Source organism: Urocitellus parryii, chromosome 11, assembly GCF_045843805.1.
Source record: "Urocitellus parryii isolate mUroPar1 chromosome 11, mUroPar1.hap1, whole genome shotgun sequence".
Taxonomy (NCBI): domain Eukaryota; kingdom Metazoa; phylum Chordata; class Mammalia; order Rodentia; family Sciuridae; genus Urocitellus; species Urocitellus parryii.
In genome coordinates, this window is record NC_135541.1 from 26,621,967 (window position 1) to 26,639,147 (window position 17,181).

Below are 17,181 nucleotides of genomic sequence, written 5' to 3' on the forward strand. Positions count from 1 at the left end.
TGAAGAAAGGCTTCCAGGGGGGTGTGCCAGGGAGCAGAGGAAGCAGGAGAGAAGGGAAGAGGACAGTCAGGTGTCACCTCAGGGTACAGCCCAGCCCCTCCCAATGAGCCTTCCAGGATGTAACCTGCACCTCCTCTGAGCTTGTCCCCCAACACCAAGGCCAAGTGGCAGAACCTTCAGCTGCCCCACCTCACCCTAGTTAATACTGGCTCCTGACTGCCACAGGGGGATGCCACTCACTCCCAGGAACTCCATCTCTGTTGGCAGAGGGCAATCCCCTGAGAAGGTGGTGGGCTTTACCAGGAGCACAGATGGGCATGCAGAACTGGTCAAAGTGGCCCAAGAGGGTGTAGGCACAGTGCCAGCCATGTGTGCTAGTAAATCTGGACAGGACTTTGCATGAATTACCCCGGAAAAGCCCACCAAACAAATAGCCTCATCCCAGGGGGCTGGTGGTACAGGGACCCTTACCATTCAGAATAGTTTCTGTCCCAAAAAATAATCTCTCCCAGGAAGATATGCAGGCCCATAAAGTGTTCAGAGTGCTCTTCGTGGATATCTATGGGGTGTGAATTCAGAACAACTACTAAAATTGAATGTGAGATGTTTTACAGTATTCAGAAATACTTCAAAGTCAAGAAATAAAACACTGGATAATGTGTGTTACATTCCTGGGACATATATTATATCACAGTACAATGACATTGCAGAATCCTCAGAAATACAACCAATTGAAATAAAACAAATAAATCAACCAACTAATATTTATGAACTCCTGCTATCAATCCAGCCTTGTGCTGGAGATGGCAAAATGGAGAAATGTCCCCCTGCTAAAAGTCTGTCATCAGGCTGGGGGTCAGATGATGCTCCAGAAACAATTAAAGAATTGAGTAACATAATCCATAGGAGGGCGTGTAGTATGATGGTTAAGATTCAGCCCCAAAGCTGAATTATGATTACCCTAATTCCTGCCACTAGATTCTCTGTGGCTCAGTTTCCCCATAAGAAAAATGGAGATACTAGTGCCTCCTTCACAAGATTCCTCATGGGATAAAATGAGGTCATTTCTGGAAGGTGCTGTGTGGATGCATACAGCTGGCACTCAGTCCTTGAAACTGCTGTAGTTCTATTAGAGGTGAGGCACAGAAAAGACCCCTGCTGATCCAACCTGTCCTATCCTGCTTTCCTTTGGAAGATCCAAGACATTTATACCTGACTAGGGGGGTTCACAAGGGAAAAGAAATCAAGAAACATCTATCATTGTTTTCTTGGACCCAGAAGTGACCAAACTAAGCTGAAGGACGGAGGGCGTGCTCCTCTGCTGAGTGGGCTGGGAGCCAGGGTCAGCAGCTTTCTGTCCTGAGAGCCTTTCAGACTCAGAGCACATACACACTCAGACTCTTAAAGAGGGTTAGGTCAGCAAACAGACATTGAAAAGCCATTAGCATCTCTGTGTCCCTGTTGGCTATCTCCTGCCCAGCAACCAGGAACCAGTGCAGACAGTTCGCTGATTAGCCTGCAGAACAGGGTGCCCAGATCCAAGGAATGTAGCCACATGGCCTATATTCCAGCTGCACCTTCACGCACAGCTGTGCAACCTTGAGTCCATGACCTTGACCTCTGAAACCTCAGTTCTCTTGTCTATAAAATAATTCCTGACCCAGCTACACAATAAAAACACTGGGGGAAGGAGAAGTGTTTGAAAGTCCAAATGCACAGGCCTCACCCCAGACCAATCAGATCAGAAGCCCCCTGATGGAACCAACTGATGTAAGGGGACACGCTCACCTTCTACTCACAGGAATAGAATTAAATGAGATATCTGTGGAAGACATTTACACCATGCTTTTGCTCTGTAAAAGGACGGAGCTGGACCCCTCTGGGTTCCTAGACCTACATCACCAGGCCCCTGGAGGAATGCACTTTAGAATTTTACTCTGCCCATGGGAAGCTTCTGCTCAGGTACCTCACTTTAGCAAATATCAAAGATCAATCCGTCATTTTGATCTTTCTAGTTCTTTTGATCACCCTAGTCCTGAATCATCTTACTATGGGAGAGAGGAGAAGTTCAGGCCCCCAAAGTGCTTCTATCTCTGGACTAAAGCCTGTGAGACCACTTCCTTGTATCCAACTATGCTCTTGATGGGCCAAATGTCCCCATCCTGAGAAGAGAGTTACAGAAGTGCCAGTGGCTTGCAGAAGTGCCAGGGCCTGAGATGGGAATCCATGACTGGCTACTATGGAGGCTGCCCCAGCAGTCACATCCTGGCAGAGCTGTAAGACTAATATCCCTGGTCTGTGGTTCCTTTGCCATGTCTCCAATCAACACAGGGATTCAAGCCTGTGAAACATGGAGACCAATGACAACTAGGTTAGGAGGATTTAAGAGTATGTGTGGGGGCCTCTCCAGTCCATCCTTGCTTCTTTGGTTGGTATGTCTGGACCCAGAGCTAGAGAAGGAAGTGGGACAGAGTAAAAAGGGTGGGGTCCCCTTGTAGTTTGTAGTTATAGTGTTTAAAGAATGATAAACATGAAGAACAGAAACAAAACTGGTTTTGTAGCTCAGTGGTACAGCACTCATCTGCCAAATGAAAGGTCCTGGATTCCACCCCCAGCAACACTGGAAAGTGGGAAATATGGACAGACTTCAATTCAAGTGGTAAAGGGAGATATCCATCTGGGAGATGAGCTGGTAACAAGGGGGAAAGTGCTGTCCTTCCAGGATAAAGGCATTGATTTTGCTGCCCAATGAGAGGTCAGATGCCAGGGTTCCAGGAAGCAGAGCAGTTGACAGAGACTCTTCCAGACTCCTCTTGAGCTGCTAAAATGTGCACGTCAGACCCCAATACCCATTCTTGTCAAGTCTCTCAACAACACAATATTTAGTATGGGCTGTCTATTTATCTATCTATCTATCTATCTATCTATCTATCTATCTAGTTATGTATCATTCAAGCTCATAAAGTAGCTACTGGTATTACCCCTCATTTTGCAGGTGAGAAAACTGAGGCACACAGAGGCTAAATAACTTGTTCAAGGTCATATAGTATGTAACAAAGTTAGGATATGAACCCTGTAAGTCTGGATTCAATGCCTGTGCTCTTACTTCTTATGCCAAATTGTCCAGTGAGGGTGTCAAACAGGTCAACAGACAATTAGAATACAGTGTCTAAGTAATTCCTGGGGCCTAGCACAGATGGTGGTATCCAAAATCCTATTATAATCTGACTGTTCACTCACAGGAAGGAAAAAAGAACCTGGTGACAGGCTGATTGGCACAAAGACAGACAAAATGGACATTCCAAAAGAGACCTGATTAGGTATTTTCCTGAGCAATAAAACGATATGAACACAAAGACGTGTACCTAATTGTTTTGGGAAGCTTTATTTGCAATAGGCAAACTTTGGAAAGAACCCAGATTTCTACCAATAGGTGAATGAATTTTTTTTTCTAATTATGCACATTAAGTACACCGTATCTGACATGCTTGGAACCGGAAACATTTCAGATTGCAGGTTTTTTCCAATTTTGGAATATTTTCATACACACAATGAGATATCTTGGGAATGAAACCCAAATCTAAATACGAAATTTATCCTTGTTTTTGCTTGGTGCTGTGTTGCACACATAGTAATTCTAGCTACATGGGAGACTGTGATAGGAGAATCACAAGTTCAAGATCAGCCTGGGCCACTTAGCTAGGCCCTATCTCAAAATTAAATGAAAGGGTCTGGGGGTGTAGCTTAGTAGCACAAGGGCCTGGGTGTAATCCTGAGTACCACACACACACACACACACACACACACACACACAAATATATGTTTCACACACCGCTATACACACAGCCTGAAGGTAATTTTATATAATATTCTTGGTGTCTGCATTGTGACTGTGACCTATCACACAGGCCAGGTATGGAATTCTTCACTTATGATGTTCTGTCAGTGCTCAAAGAGTTTTTGAGTTTTGGAGCATTTGGGATTTAGATTTTTGGATTAGGAATGCTTAACCTGTATACCCTCTCATCAGAATACTATTCAGCTATGCAAAGAACGAAGTACGGATAAACATAACACAGATGAATCTCAAAGCATTATCCTCAACAAAAGGAGTCAGAAGAAAAGCGTGCATACTATATGACTCCATCCAGATGCAATTCTAAAAAAAGTAAACTCTAGTGTCAAAAATCCAGATCAATGGTGGCCAAGAGATAGGAGTGGGAGAACTGACTGAATGAGACATGGGGGGACTTTTGGTATTGATTGACATGTTCTATATTGTGATTACGATAGAAGCTACACAAGTATAGATACCTGTTAAAAACCCTTTGAATTGTACACTTATAACCATGAATTTCGTTATACATAAATTACACTCAATTTTTTAAACGTTTTCAAAAGACTCTTGAGGTTACCAAGTCCCAATTTAGATGTGCTGGGCTTTGAAGGTAGGAGTGAGGGTTGGACATCCCTTCCTCTCTTTGCTTCTTTGCTTTTGTTTTTCTTTCTTTCTCCCCCTCCCGTTTCTTCATTGGCTCTTCCTTCCTACTTTCTTCTCTCCTCTTTTCTTCCTTCATTCCTCTTCCAACCTTACCTCCCTTCTTTAATTTCTTTTTTCCTTTCCTTTTTCTTCTTCTCTCTCCAAAACCTTCCACCTTCTTTTCCAAGCCAAGCCTGGTGATAGGCCCCTGTGCTCCAAGCATTTCCAGTGCTGCCATTACAAATTAGTGGAAATGATCAGACACCCAGGTAGATTGGTTCTCAGTCCACTTGAGAGGGGCAGATGCTCTGCAAAACTGGCCAGTGACCCACAGAGAAGGCTGGCAAGACCACAAGACTCTTGCTGGGTCCCTCTGTGGCTTCTGCCCACGAGGTACAAACTATGCATATATTAAACAAAAGAAGAGGAAGTGCCTTTCTAAGAATCACTAGACTAGGCTTTGGGAGAGAGGAAGGTCATTTGTCTTCAACCAAGTGGGGGGAAAAAACGTTCCTTCCTTGGGACCTCCATTAGGGGATGAGGGGGGAGAGGTGAGGGGGGAGAGGTGAGGGGGTCCAGCAGGGGAGAGGAGCAAGTGCACAGAACAGGGGAAGCCTCTCTGAGGAAAGAGCAAGGTGAGTTCTTCATCCTAAACCCTAGGAAGGATAAAAGGAAAGATGGAGCCCTTCATCCAACCAGTGCCCACAGAGCCAGCACCCAGGTCAGACACATCCCCACCCTCACTGGATAAGAAGAGAACAGAGAAGTTAACCGGGCAAGGAGGCAGCAGGAATGGAGACAGAAATGAGACTGGCATGGTTCCCTCTAGTGGGCTGCAGGAGGCCCCTGGCAGCCAGAATGTCCATCTGCTATGCCCCACCACTAGCAGGAGGCTCACAGGAAGGGAAGTGGTCAATGACGGACCTACAGCCCCTTGCTCAGAAATATACCAGGAAGTGAGCAGCAGGACCCACCAGCTTGGGAGTAAACCACCACAGAGTCTCCAGTCGGGACTCTCTTGGACAAAGAGAGTGAGAAAGTCTCTCAGCCAAGAGGTGGAAGTTGAGTTCAGCCAAGCTCAACCCAGACACATGGGCAGTGGGAGGAGGACGGCGGAGGCCAGCTGCCCTCCAGGTTCTGTTTCATGGAAGTTGAGAGAGCCAGTCTCGGAAGACTGGTGCTTTCACTATTTTTCCCCAAAGAAGAGGTGGTCCCCATAACAAGAATGAAAAGAAAAGGGATCATGAAGGCAGAACCTGACCTAAGACAGAGAAAGGCATCCACAAAGACAAGGTACAGAACTCTGGTCTTCTAGGAAGTGAAAGGGTCAGGAGACCAGCTCCAACCCTGACTTAACTCTGCTCCAGGTTTGGAAAAAAAAAAAAAAAAAAAACAACTATATCCAGGAGAAATATCCTGCCAAAGCAGGACAGCCCATGTGTGGAAGTGAAAACCAGCCAAAAACCTGTCAGCTCTCCCAAGTTACAGGAAGGAAGAATTAACGCCCTAGAAGCTGGTGTACTTTTGCACTTGGGGCTAAACTACATATTACATACTCAACATTGTGTCTTTTGCAGGAAAATGGGTGGAACTGGAGAGAATCATGTTAAGCAAAATAAACCAGGTTTAGAAAGTCAAAGGCCATATGTTTTCTCTCATATGTGGAAGCTAGGGAGAAAAATGGAACCTAAGGGATCTCATGAAGATAAAGGGGAGACCAGCAAGGTAGGGAAAGGACATCAGGGAGGAGGAGGAGGAGGACGAGGAGGAGGAGGAGGGCGGCAAGTGGAGGTACTGGGGATGGAAATTGATCAAATTACACTATGTGCAGGTACAAATATGATACACTGAAACCCACCGTTCTGTTTAATTATTGTGTACCAATAAAAAAATATCACCCCTATATATACCCTGTTTATGCTGCATTACTAAGAACATATCATTGTGTTTATTATGAATCACGGAATAGACTGACCATTGTAATAGATCCAAGGGTACACAGGCTCAGCAGAGTCTGTCCTGGTTAACAAGTATTAAGATTTGTTGTAATTTTAAAGAAAACCTTATAGGTTTTTTTTTTTTTTTAATTTCCAGAACTAGATAAACTCTACTGAGAAAACAACTTAGAAAACTGGATACTATAGGAAAAAAAATCTTTAATAACTAACAAGCTGGCAGTTTTATAAGAAATATTAGCAAGCAAAAAATAAGTAAAACCTGAAGACCAGAACAAAAGTCGTGCCCTGAAGCTAGCTCGAGGACATCTGCCAAACAAAGTGACCTTGAGCTTCATCTTTTGTAGCCTCATGGGAAGAGGAGACAAGATGAGAATTCCCACAACTGATAAAAGATATTATAACTTGGAATTAGGGACTCCAAGGAATACCAAGCATGAGAAATAATAAAATATATATACTGACACACTTTGTGAAACTGTAAAATACCAATCAAAAATAAATGATGAAATAAAGTAGAATTATATAGCTTATAATGCTTATTGTAGGAGAAAATGCCTGAAAATTAAAAAAACAAATATTCAATTTAAGAAGTTAAGAAAGAACAACAGCTCTCTGGGCACAGTGGCACATGCCTGTAATCCTGGTAGCTCAGGAGGCGGAGACCGGAGATCACAAGTTCAAAGCCAGACTCGGCAAAAGGTAGGCACTGAGCAACTCAGTGAGACCCTGTCTCTAAATAAAATACAAAATAGGGCTGGGGATGTGGCTCAGTGGTCAGGTGCCCTGAATTCAAACCCCAGTACCAAAAAATAAAAAATAAGAAACCCCTCAAACCTAGATAAGTTAGAAGGGAGACAACAATAAAAATTAATATAAAAATTCATAAACTATAAATTATATAATAAATGATAGAATGGAAAAGTCAAATGAGGATCCTGAAGTCAACATCTGGTTCTTTAAGAAAACTAGTAACTGACAAAATCATAAAAAGACTATGCAACAAGAAAAAGCTCAAGACACACAAGTAATAAAAACCAAAAGGGGTCATAACCACAGACACTACAGTACTTAAAAAGATAAAAGCATGTTTTAAATACTTTGTAGTAAAAATGTGTAAACACAAATAAAATGCACAAATTCCTAGAAAAATCTGACTTAGACCAAAATTGAGTCAAGGCAAAAAATTAAAACCTGAATATCCATTAACTATTGAAGACGCTGAGCAGTGGTTAAACAACTTCAGGGAAGGAAGAATTCTAGCTGCGTATAAACTCTTTTTGAAAACAGATAAGAAAGAAACATTCTACAACCTACTTTACAAATCCAGCATAACTCGGTAACAAACCCGACAAGGAGAATCTAAGAAGGAAAAATGACAGTTCAATACATTCCTGAACATGACCAAAACTTCTACACTAACATTAGCAAAATAAATCTAGCAATGTATTAAAAAATGAACCCATTATGACCAAGTCAAGTTTATTCTAGGAAAGCAAGATTAATTTAACTTCAGAAAATAAGTTCACCAGACATTAATAAATTAAAGAAAGAGAAAATTAAGTAAGTCCTCTCAATAAATGCAGGAAAAAGTATTTTTAAAGTTTCATTTATGATTTAAAAAAAAAAACTCTTTTGCAAACTATAGAAGAAGGGTAGCTCCATATTTTGATAAAGAATATTAAAGCCATAGATAACATCATTTTCAGGGAAAATGTTCAATACAAAAGGCAAAAACTAAAATTTTAGAAGACAATAAAAGAGATATATTGTTCTTCAGAAGTCCTTAATAAGATATGTAGTGTTGAATGATAAAGGAAAGATTGATATATTTTTATTATGTGAAATTAAGAATTTCTGCTACTCTAAAATACTAAAAAGAACACGAAAACCTACCACAAATTAGGAGATGATATTTGCAACCCTGAGTAACAGTCTTCACCATATATAAAGAGCTCCTACAAATAAATAGGAAAACCATAAACTACACAATTTTTAAATAAATAGGCAAAAGACTTGAGAGGCACTTCACACACAGAGAAAGAAAATCCAAAAGGCCAAAAATATACAAAAAGATTCTGCACCACTTTAGCAATCAAATATACGTAAATTAAAATCAGCTAAGTCATTGTTCTACCCCCATGAAACTGACAGCAAATTCCAACAACAAATGACAAAATATTAAGTGTTAACAAGGACTCTGAGCAACAGGAAGCATTCCACACTGTAGCTAGCCGTAGAAATTGGTTCAACACATTGGAAATTAATTATTTGGGGTGAAATTTATATAACCTAATGGAAATTAATTTCAAATGATTCTAACAGCATTGAAAATGCTCACAGTCTGAGACCAATAATTCAAACTACTGTGTTTCTTCCCTAAGCAAACTTATACACATGCTCAGCAGGACTTGAACAAAAATGTTTATAGCAGCACTATTTACAACTGCAAAAAAAAAATGGAAATAGGTGTTCATTAATAATATACTCACTCAATGGAATATTGCAGTTCAGCAAAATAGAAAAAAAATCAGTTACACTCAACAGTATGAATGAATCTAAGAGTAAAACATCTAACAACCATCTGGCATTCATGGTTACCCCATTCCTGTTGGGGCAGGTGTAATCCCCTTAGAAAAGGATGGGAGGACTTGATGAGACCTCATGGGAGTGCTGCAGAAGGAACAGGTAAGAAGCAACCTACCAAGTAATGACCAAGTGATAGGGAGATATCCCAGTTCTTTCCACCAGTGTGGCCTTACTGGTGTGCAGGGCTCAATCTGAGCAGAAGAACAAAAGGGTACAAATGGGGTTCCCATCATATTTAGTCACAAACACATACAACTAAATAGGATATTATTGAGGGATACAAATAGAAGTGGAAGACCATAAAGAAAAGCATAAGGAGAAGACATAGAAATATCTGGGAAACAGTTATCCCTGAGAAGGGTTGGGGGATGGGATGTACAGCAGTACTCGGGGGACTTGCAAGGCAGGAGTGACATTCTTTCAAATTGACTGCTAGGCACATGGGTGCTGGTAGTACTACTCATTAGACTTTTAGATACAGTTTAAGTGCATACACTTTTACGCTTTTCAGTTTGTTGTATCTAGTATGTCTATTCTATTAAAAATTATTTTAACGAAAACTCACAGAGAAAATTTTAAGAAGAAACCATCATATGGAATCACTGTGGTTTAGGCCATATCTTGTCTAGTTGCTGGGCAAAGATGATCTTCTAGATTGCAATTGGTGGTGCTCAAATCCACTTAAAATTCTGAGAGCTTCTCCCAAAATCAACCCAGAAACATTCTTGCAAGAATCTCTCCTGCCATGTATATAGCAAAGCTCAGTACATTCTGCTCTGGCTCCTTCATCTAATACAATCATAGTCATGGTATTTTTTTAAGTCTCCCAGAATTCTTCCAAATTTTGAAATGTTCAAAATGAGGGCATAGAGCAAATGACTATACCCTGTGTCTCTTGCATAGATTTCAGGGGTGATGCTCCCTTTGTAAGTTCTTCACCACATGCTTCAGCTGTGCAGGGCCCCATTCCCCTGATCAAGATTTGCTGACAGAGAAGTTTCGAACAGTGCATTAAGTATATACTAATGGCCAGGGAGCAGGGGTTATCTCCAGGGCGTGCACACATGTGCGATTTTTTTGGCAACCCCAGCAACGCTTGGCATTAGTAGATTCAAACTTTCAGTTTTTCAGTTATTTGTGAATAACCCCTAAGAGCCAATCCATGGTAACTACTACTTCTTCTTCTCCTTCTCCTTCTCCTTCTTCTTCTTCTTTTTTCCTGGAGCACCAATGTGAACTATGTGTTGCAAAGTCACAGCACAAGAGGGAGACGCTTAACTAGAGACTGAGCCTTCTCCAAGGTCCGGCATCCCCAACCCAAGGTGCTACCAGAGATACAGAGACTCTACGGACATAAGAAAAACTTTCTTTCCTTAAGTACAAGTTGAAAGTGCAAAGAACTGGTGGCCTGTGAATAATCCTAGGAACTTTTCTCTCTGTGAATCCAGTCAACAGCCTATGCAAGTAGTTTTGCATTTGCAAATTTGGGGATTGACCAAGGGCTTAAGATGTATCCATTGGAAGTGCCAAGGGTCTACTGTAGTGAATCTTGGTTGAGGAAGCTTTCAAAATTCTTTTGTTAAATTCATTCATTCTTGTCAGGGTTCCTCTGATCTTAAGATAGCTTCACCAACTAATGTCAAGTCTGAGAGTTCAGTGAATGACTTCCAAGCTCCCTGGGATTCCAAGGAATCCTTTCTTCTCCATCTTATTACAATAGGACCTTGTACTTATAAACATGGAACCTTTAGAGAGTTCTGAGCAATTCTGGTTATACTCAATGATCTGATGTTGAGAGTTGCTTTTAGAAAATTTAAGAATTTCTTCCCATAGATTACCAAAACAATGAATTTATGTGCATGTAGAAAGTGAGTATTATTCTTCTCTTAATTTTAACAAGGTTTCGCATGTTGCACATATGTACTGCATTTTTAAAATACAAATGAAAAAAAATGAGGAAAAAATAAATAAATAAAAATACTCCTTAAAAAGCATCATCAGCATTTCATTTTCCTAATCTTTTGTTTTTCCTGTTACCTTTGTTTTGGAGCAAACTATAATTGCAAAAATCAGCAGAGGGTCTAGCCAAGCCGAGTATCACTCACATAAGTTAGCTGCCCTTCCAGTTTTGAGTATAAAGTCTAAATTAAGTAAACACGGCTGCCGAGCATGGGGTGTGGCCAAACATCTTGAACTCATTTCTCTGATGGCAAAGGACACTGGCAATGGTAAATCCACATTCCCCACACAGATGCAGAAACAAATGCCACTAGGGAACACCTCTCCTGATCCCTTTCCATCAACTCTCTTCCAACACCAGCATTCAGGCTGGAAGGGCCTAAGAGTGTCCTCTGGTCACAGGACAGACTGAGGTTCTAATGTCTCCTTAGTATTTTCTGTAGCATGAAATGTTGAAACATAACCACTACTAATAATAGCATAATAGTTTTCCCTAATAAATTTCAACAAAAGATTATAAGGTTCGAAATTAATTGCAATAGCAGGGTTTTATCATTGTAATATAATTTGATCAGCAAACCCCTAGCTGGCCAGAAACCCAGGAGGGTTCTTTTATCCTGGATAGCTATGCTTTTTCTTCTAACTGTCCTGCTTTAAAAAAAAAAAAAAAAAAAAAAGCCATTCTCATGCCTTCTTAAAGTGGACACATAAAATATCATTTAAACTCTTCTTAACATACATGGCTCATTGTGAGCATCAGTTACTATACTACAAAACAGAGTCCTGAAGACCCAATAAAATACATAAACTTTCACTAAATGCTTAAAGCAAACACATTCAACTTAAAACCCCAAGTTTGGAATACTTGTATCTCTTACATTTTATTTTACTTTCTTTTTAATTTTTTTTGTTTGTTTCTTTCATTACTATTTCTTCATACTGTTGCTTGACAAAAGAACTTTAATTATCCTTTTACAGTAGTTTATGACTCTCTTCCAATTTGCTTTTAGAACTTCTATAAACAAAAGCAGAGTCCTAAAAAAGGGTCTGCAATCACCTTCAACAATCTGACTGACTGAACTGACTGAGCTCATGGGCTTATGACATCTCTCTTGGTTTACCTTTTGTAATTCTGCATTCCAGATTGTTGTGGTACTATTCTAACACCCACCAGCTACAGAGCACATGTTACTGTTTAGCTGATCTCATTTTCTACTCAATACTTTCCGGTACACTTAGAACAAGTCAAAGGCTTTGGCCAGGTCTAACCCCAAATACCAGCCCTGCTTGTTCACCTAGCTGGGGTTTCCTGCCCTGCCTGCCCAGTACAACTGTAGATTTGCAAATATACTTCTACTCCCAGGGAAACAGAATGAAGAACAGCCTGTCATAGGCTGTCTGATGGGCAGCACGGAGGGCAGAAAAAAATCTGAAAGACACCTGGGAACTCACAGAGAGCAGGAAGTAAGAGACAAGTTAAAAGTTCTCCAGTTGTCACCCAGCTTTCTTAATGTTATCTTTGATCAAGGCGGTCCTGCAATCTGCCAGGACTTCTTCACACTAAATGCATCTTCTTCTTGCCTGTACCTTTCACACACTAAGTGACTCCATGGCTTACTTGGCAAGAGCCCAAAGGCAGCACACACTTCTCCACACCAATGAGGATGGCTGCCACTAAAACGCAATGGGTGGAGACAGCTCAATAATAGTGCCAGTTGAGCACATCTTGATTCACTGCCACAAAGCACATGGTAGTAGTTGCTATTGGCCCTCAAAGCGCACACACACGCTAGGATGCTAAGAGCAAAAAAACTCTCCAAAACACCCTTAGCCTTAAGTGGCTAGACTTTGTCACCAAATTAACAAATCTGTCCAGCAGCCCTTGACTGAGACACTAAGGGGTGTGACAGGAAGACTTTGTGTTAACAATTCTAGATTCTGTGGGGTATCTTAACAGAGTCGGGAGGGAGAAGAATGCTAAGTGTCACCACACACACCCTCCTCTCCTGCCTGCAGAAATCTCAGTGGGACAGCTGTCTGCCTACCTTGCAAAAAAAAAAAAAAAAAAAAGGAAAAAACCTCCACTATTTTAATGCAAGGATGGAAAAGGCCACCAACCTCTACAGGTCTTCTCAGCTTTAAAGAGCAGAGGTCCAGCAACTCCATCAGTACCCAAGGTCTGCTCTTCAATTCCATAGAGCACCCAGCCTCAGAGCAAAACTGACCCCTGGTGGGACAGGCACTCTTCCACTTCAGCTGCTCACCCAGAAGCATGAAGAAAAGCTAAAACCTGGGCCTTCACCTGAATTCAGAATTTTCTGCTTTGAGTTAGGAACCTAGGGGCCCTGCAGGGGAGATTCAAACCTCCTGCAGGGACCAAGATGGGTGAGATTGCCCACTAAAAGTTCAGACAAGCAATGACTGGCTCAAAGAGACATGGGACAGTCTCAGATCAACACCAATCCAAAGCCAATACCATGCTGTGCTCAACAGGATACATATGATCTTTGCCCTGTGCTCTCACATTCAAGTCATTCAAATGATTCCTCCTTGTAGCATGTTCCCCGTTCCCAGCATGAGTGTGGGGCAAGCGCGCGTGTGCACACACACATACACACACACACACACACACACACAATTACATAAAGACATCATAAACAACAGTAGCACCTAACTTGTGCAGTTGGGGGAGGACCAGGAGATAGTGGGGGATTGGTTGGGCATAGGGTCTGATCATCAGTTGGGCTTACATAATCACACAAATATGGCTGGAGAACACTTCCCTGGAGATCAGTTCAGCAGATGCATCAGTCTCACTACCCCCCTCCCAGAACCAGAGGCAAGCCAGGGTTAACATGGAAGCACCCCATGTAGCTGGAGGGGGCAGGGATCTGGCTGCTGCCATAGCAATGTCAAAGGCTGCCAGAAACTTCAGGGTCCAAAACACAGGGCCAAGGTGCTGCTCACTGGCACCTGTTCCTTCAGACCCTCTTCCTGCAATCACTGTCCCCAAAGTTCAAGGACAGGCCAAGCCACAGAAGTGCTGACTTGCAATGTAAACCAAACCAGTTGCTGGAAGGAAACCAGGCCCTGACCCCCAAGTTCCTTTACGCCACCATTTCTGTCCAAGCTATGGGGCACAGGCTCTCTGCCTCACTTGGGAGTCTTCCGACAGCCTGGACACCCCATTAGGAGCCAGCCAATTCAGCACCATTCCCGTTTCCATTTTAAACGATGGTAAATGTGGGGCATAAGTTGGAGGAGGGCCCCCCACTTTGCTAGTGGGAAGGCAAGAATCCCCACCAGAATAGGAGCATGTGCTTAGTTGGGAGTTCTGTGTTTGGGACAGAGGAGTGATTTTTTTTCTTTAGGAACATTTCAGAGGGGCAGGATTAAGGGGGAAGGGAAGGCTCTTCCCTCTGTCTCGGTACCCAGCATCATAGGAACCACACTCTCAACCAGAGGATAGAGTCCTGAACAATCCTGGAGCACAGCCACAACCGCAGGGGGGAAAGGGCCATGCCTTTGACGACAGCTACGGTTCTGGTAGCTCAGAGCCGAGTTCCCGGCACAGCACGCCGGCCTCTGGCGAGCCAGCGCTGGAGCGAGCTCAGGAGCGCGGCGCACACAGGGTTACAGCCCAGCCGCCGCCGCCGCTGCCGGTGATTGACGCGCGGGGGTCACTTGAGGCTCGCGCAGCTCCCCCAGCACAGGCAAGCGGCGCGCTCAGCCCACCCGGGGCACCACGGCCGCCCACCCAGCCGGCCCCTGCCCTTGGCCTCCCGACACCTGGCGTAAGAAAGGAAGCGACAAAATGGAATCGGCAGCTCAGCTCCTTATTGCACTTTTCCGTGGCGGCCGCAGGCAAAAACACAATCCGTAAAATAAAGCACAAGGAATCCATCCGCCGAATAAAAACCCAGAGTCCCCTACCTTCGGCCTTGGGATGGCAAACTGGTCCTGTGTTCTCTGACCCACGGATCCAGCCCCTTCTTCATGAATTATTCCGGCCAGTCGGGATATTGTGCATTTTTTTCATGAACACCTGTTTCAAGTAAGGGGTAAAGACCTTATTGAAAGAATTGTCCTTAAAAAACAGCCTGTGCCTACGTATGTCCATCCAGGCATGCATGCGTGTTTGTATACACACGTATGCACACGGAAGATCCATGTACATTGGAGCACCAAACTAGGCAGTGGGATAATGGGAGAGTCGGCTGGTTGTGAGCATGCTCGCGCCGGGAACAGATCCACCCTCTGTTATTCCTCTGAATAAATATAAATCACCATCAGAAACCCAAACAGAAGCATCCCTCTTGAATTCCTGCTGCTGAAAAACACGGAATAAATTCAGCCCGCAGACACAGAATCTAATCAGCAGCTGTTTTCTGAATCCAGAGCCAACCCATGCCTGGCTTGTCTTTTCCACTAGGAGTCCAGGCCTTTTTTGAAAGGGGTTTTAACCTTTTAAAGATACAGTACACCAATTATCACTTCTGAATAGCCATCCTTTGGAGTGCAGGAAGCCAGTTCCATGCCTACAACCACACAGGGCAGGGTGGCAAGCAATGACAATGATTTTATTTATTGGTGCCCTTTAAAAAGTACATTGCCTGTGTTTCACATACATGCATGCATATAAAAGGCATATATATGGAGAGAGAAAATATGTAAATGTAAGGCATAAGACTAGGCATACATATTCATTGCCTGATGAGCTTCTCAGTGATGAACTGGCATATTATGTAAACACTATGATCCTTCACTTCCGAACACACATGTTCTCTTGGTCAGATGATCAGGGAACTCTTGTCAGCACAGGTGCCATCCTGCACCAGCCGCTTACTGCTCATCAAGAGCCAGGATGCCTGCAATAGTGGCTGAAGGAGGTGGGGACCTATGCCGCCCCAGAGTTCACCACAGGGCACTGCTTGCCAGCCCTGCAGTTCCCGGGTCCATGTCCTCAACTCAAAGGATAATTCTGACACTGTTTCTCAACTCTAACATGATCTAGGACCAGATTGTGTTCCAAGTCATAATTTTTTTCCCACCAGAATCGGGAATCAAAACTACCACCTAAATCATAGTGTATCAAAAATTGAGATTTGCCCTTCCTCAAGATTTCAATTAGCTTTTGTTACTTTGTTTTTATTTTTTACTCTTTTTTAAAGAGCAGGATTGAGCATGGAGGTAGAAAAAAAAAAGGGGTAGAGAGATAAACCACCTCCAGTCTAAATTACACAACAACAACAAACAAACAATCAAAAAACCTCACCAAGTACTTTAGCCACCGAGATGGTGTTTATTCTAGTTTTTCTTTGGCTTTTAAAGAGGTAGCACTGAGAAGAAGCAAAACTTCTAACCTGACTCATGTTTGAAAGGAAAACAAATGCCTTTTTCAGTTGGGAATTTTTTTTTCCACACACATTCCTGCATGACATCCTGGCCCCCTGCAAGCCCCACAACTTCAGAATCTCCCCTGGTTCTTGCCCATTAGCCACAGGGGCCACCAGGCTCACCTCCGTGATGGTATTCCTACAGTCACTCCAGGACAGGTCCCTCCAGCTCTAGCATCAGCGCCTACTCCCTCCCTTGCCCAGTTCTGTCAGGCACACTCCTGACATCAGTGTGTTGTCACTCTCACCTGGTCGCAGGCACTGTCTGCTCTGTCCTCCCCGACACACACACACACACACACACACACACACACACACACACACACGCTCTCCCATCCCTCCCCCCACTTCCAGGGCTCTTTAGCAGAAAATTATCATATTTCATGTGTCATCGCCCTAGCTAGCTGGGCCTGTCACCGATTGGCTGGGCACTGGCAGCCGGAAATGTCACCAGCCACACAGCATGGAGCTGGCTCTCCCTCAGTCATCACAGACCTGAGCCCAGGAGGCTCAGTGACAAGGCACAGACCTACCACAGGGAGCCTGTCACTCTCTCTCAGCCTCGCCTTCACCCAGCACTGGGGGAGGGAACAGCCAGGGGAGGAGGTGGGAGGGCACCCGCAGTGAGGGAGGGAGCTGTGTGTGGAGAAGAAGCCAAAGATGTCTCCATTCGGATTGAAAGACCTGGAGACAGTGTTCCTGACCAAAACATTCTCTCTTCACATAAAGTAGACAAATGAGGACATTTATCCCTCCATAAATGATTACATCTGAAAAAAAAAAAAAGAAGAAGAAGAAAAGA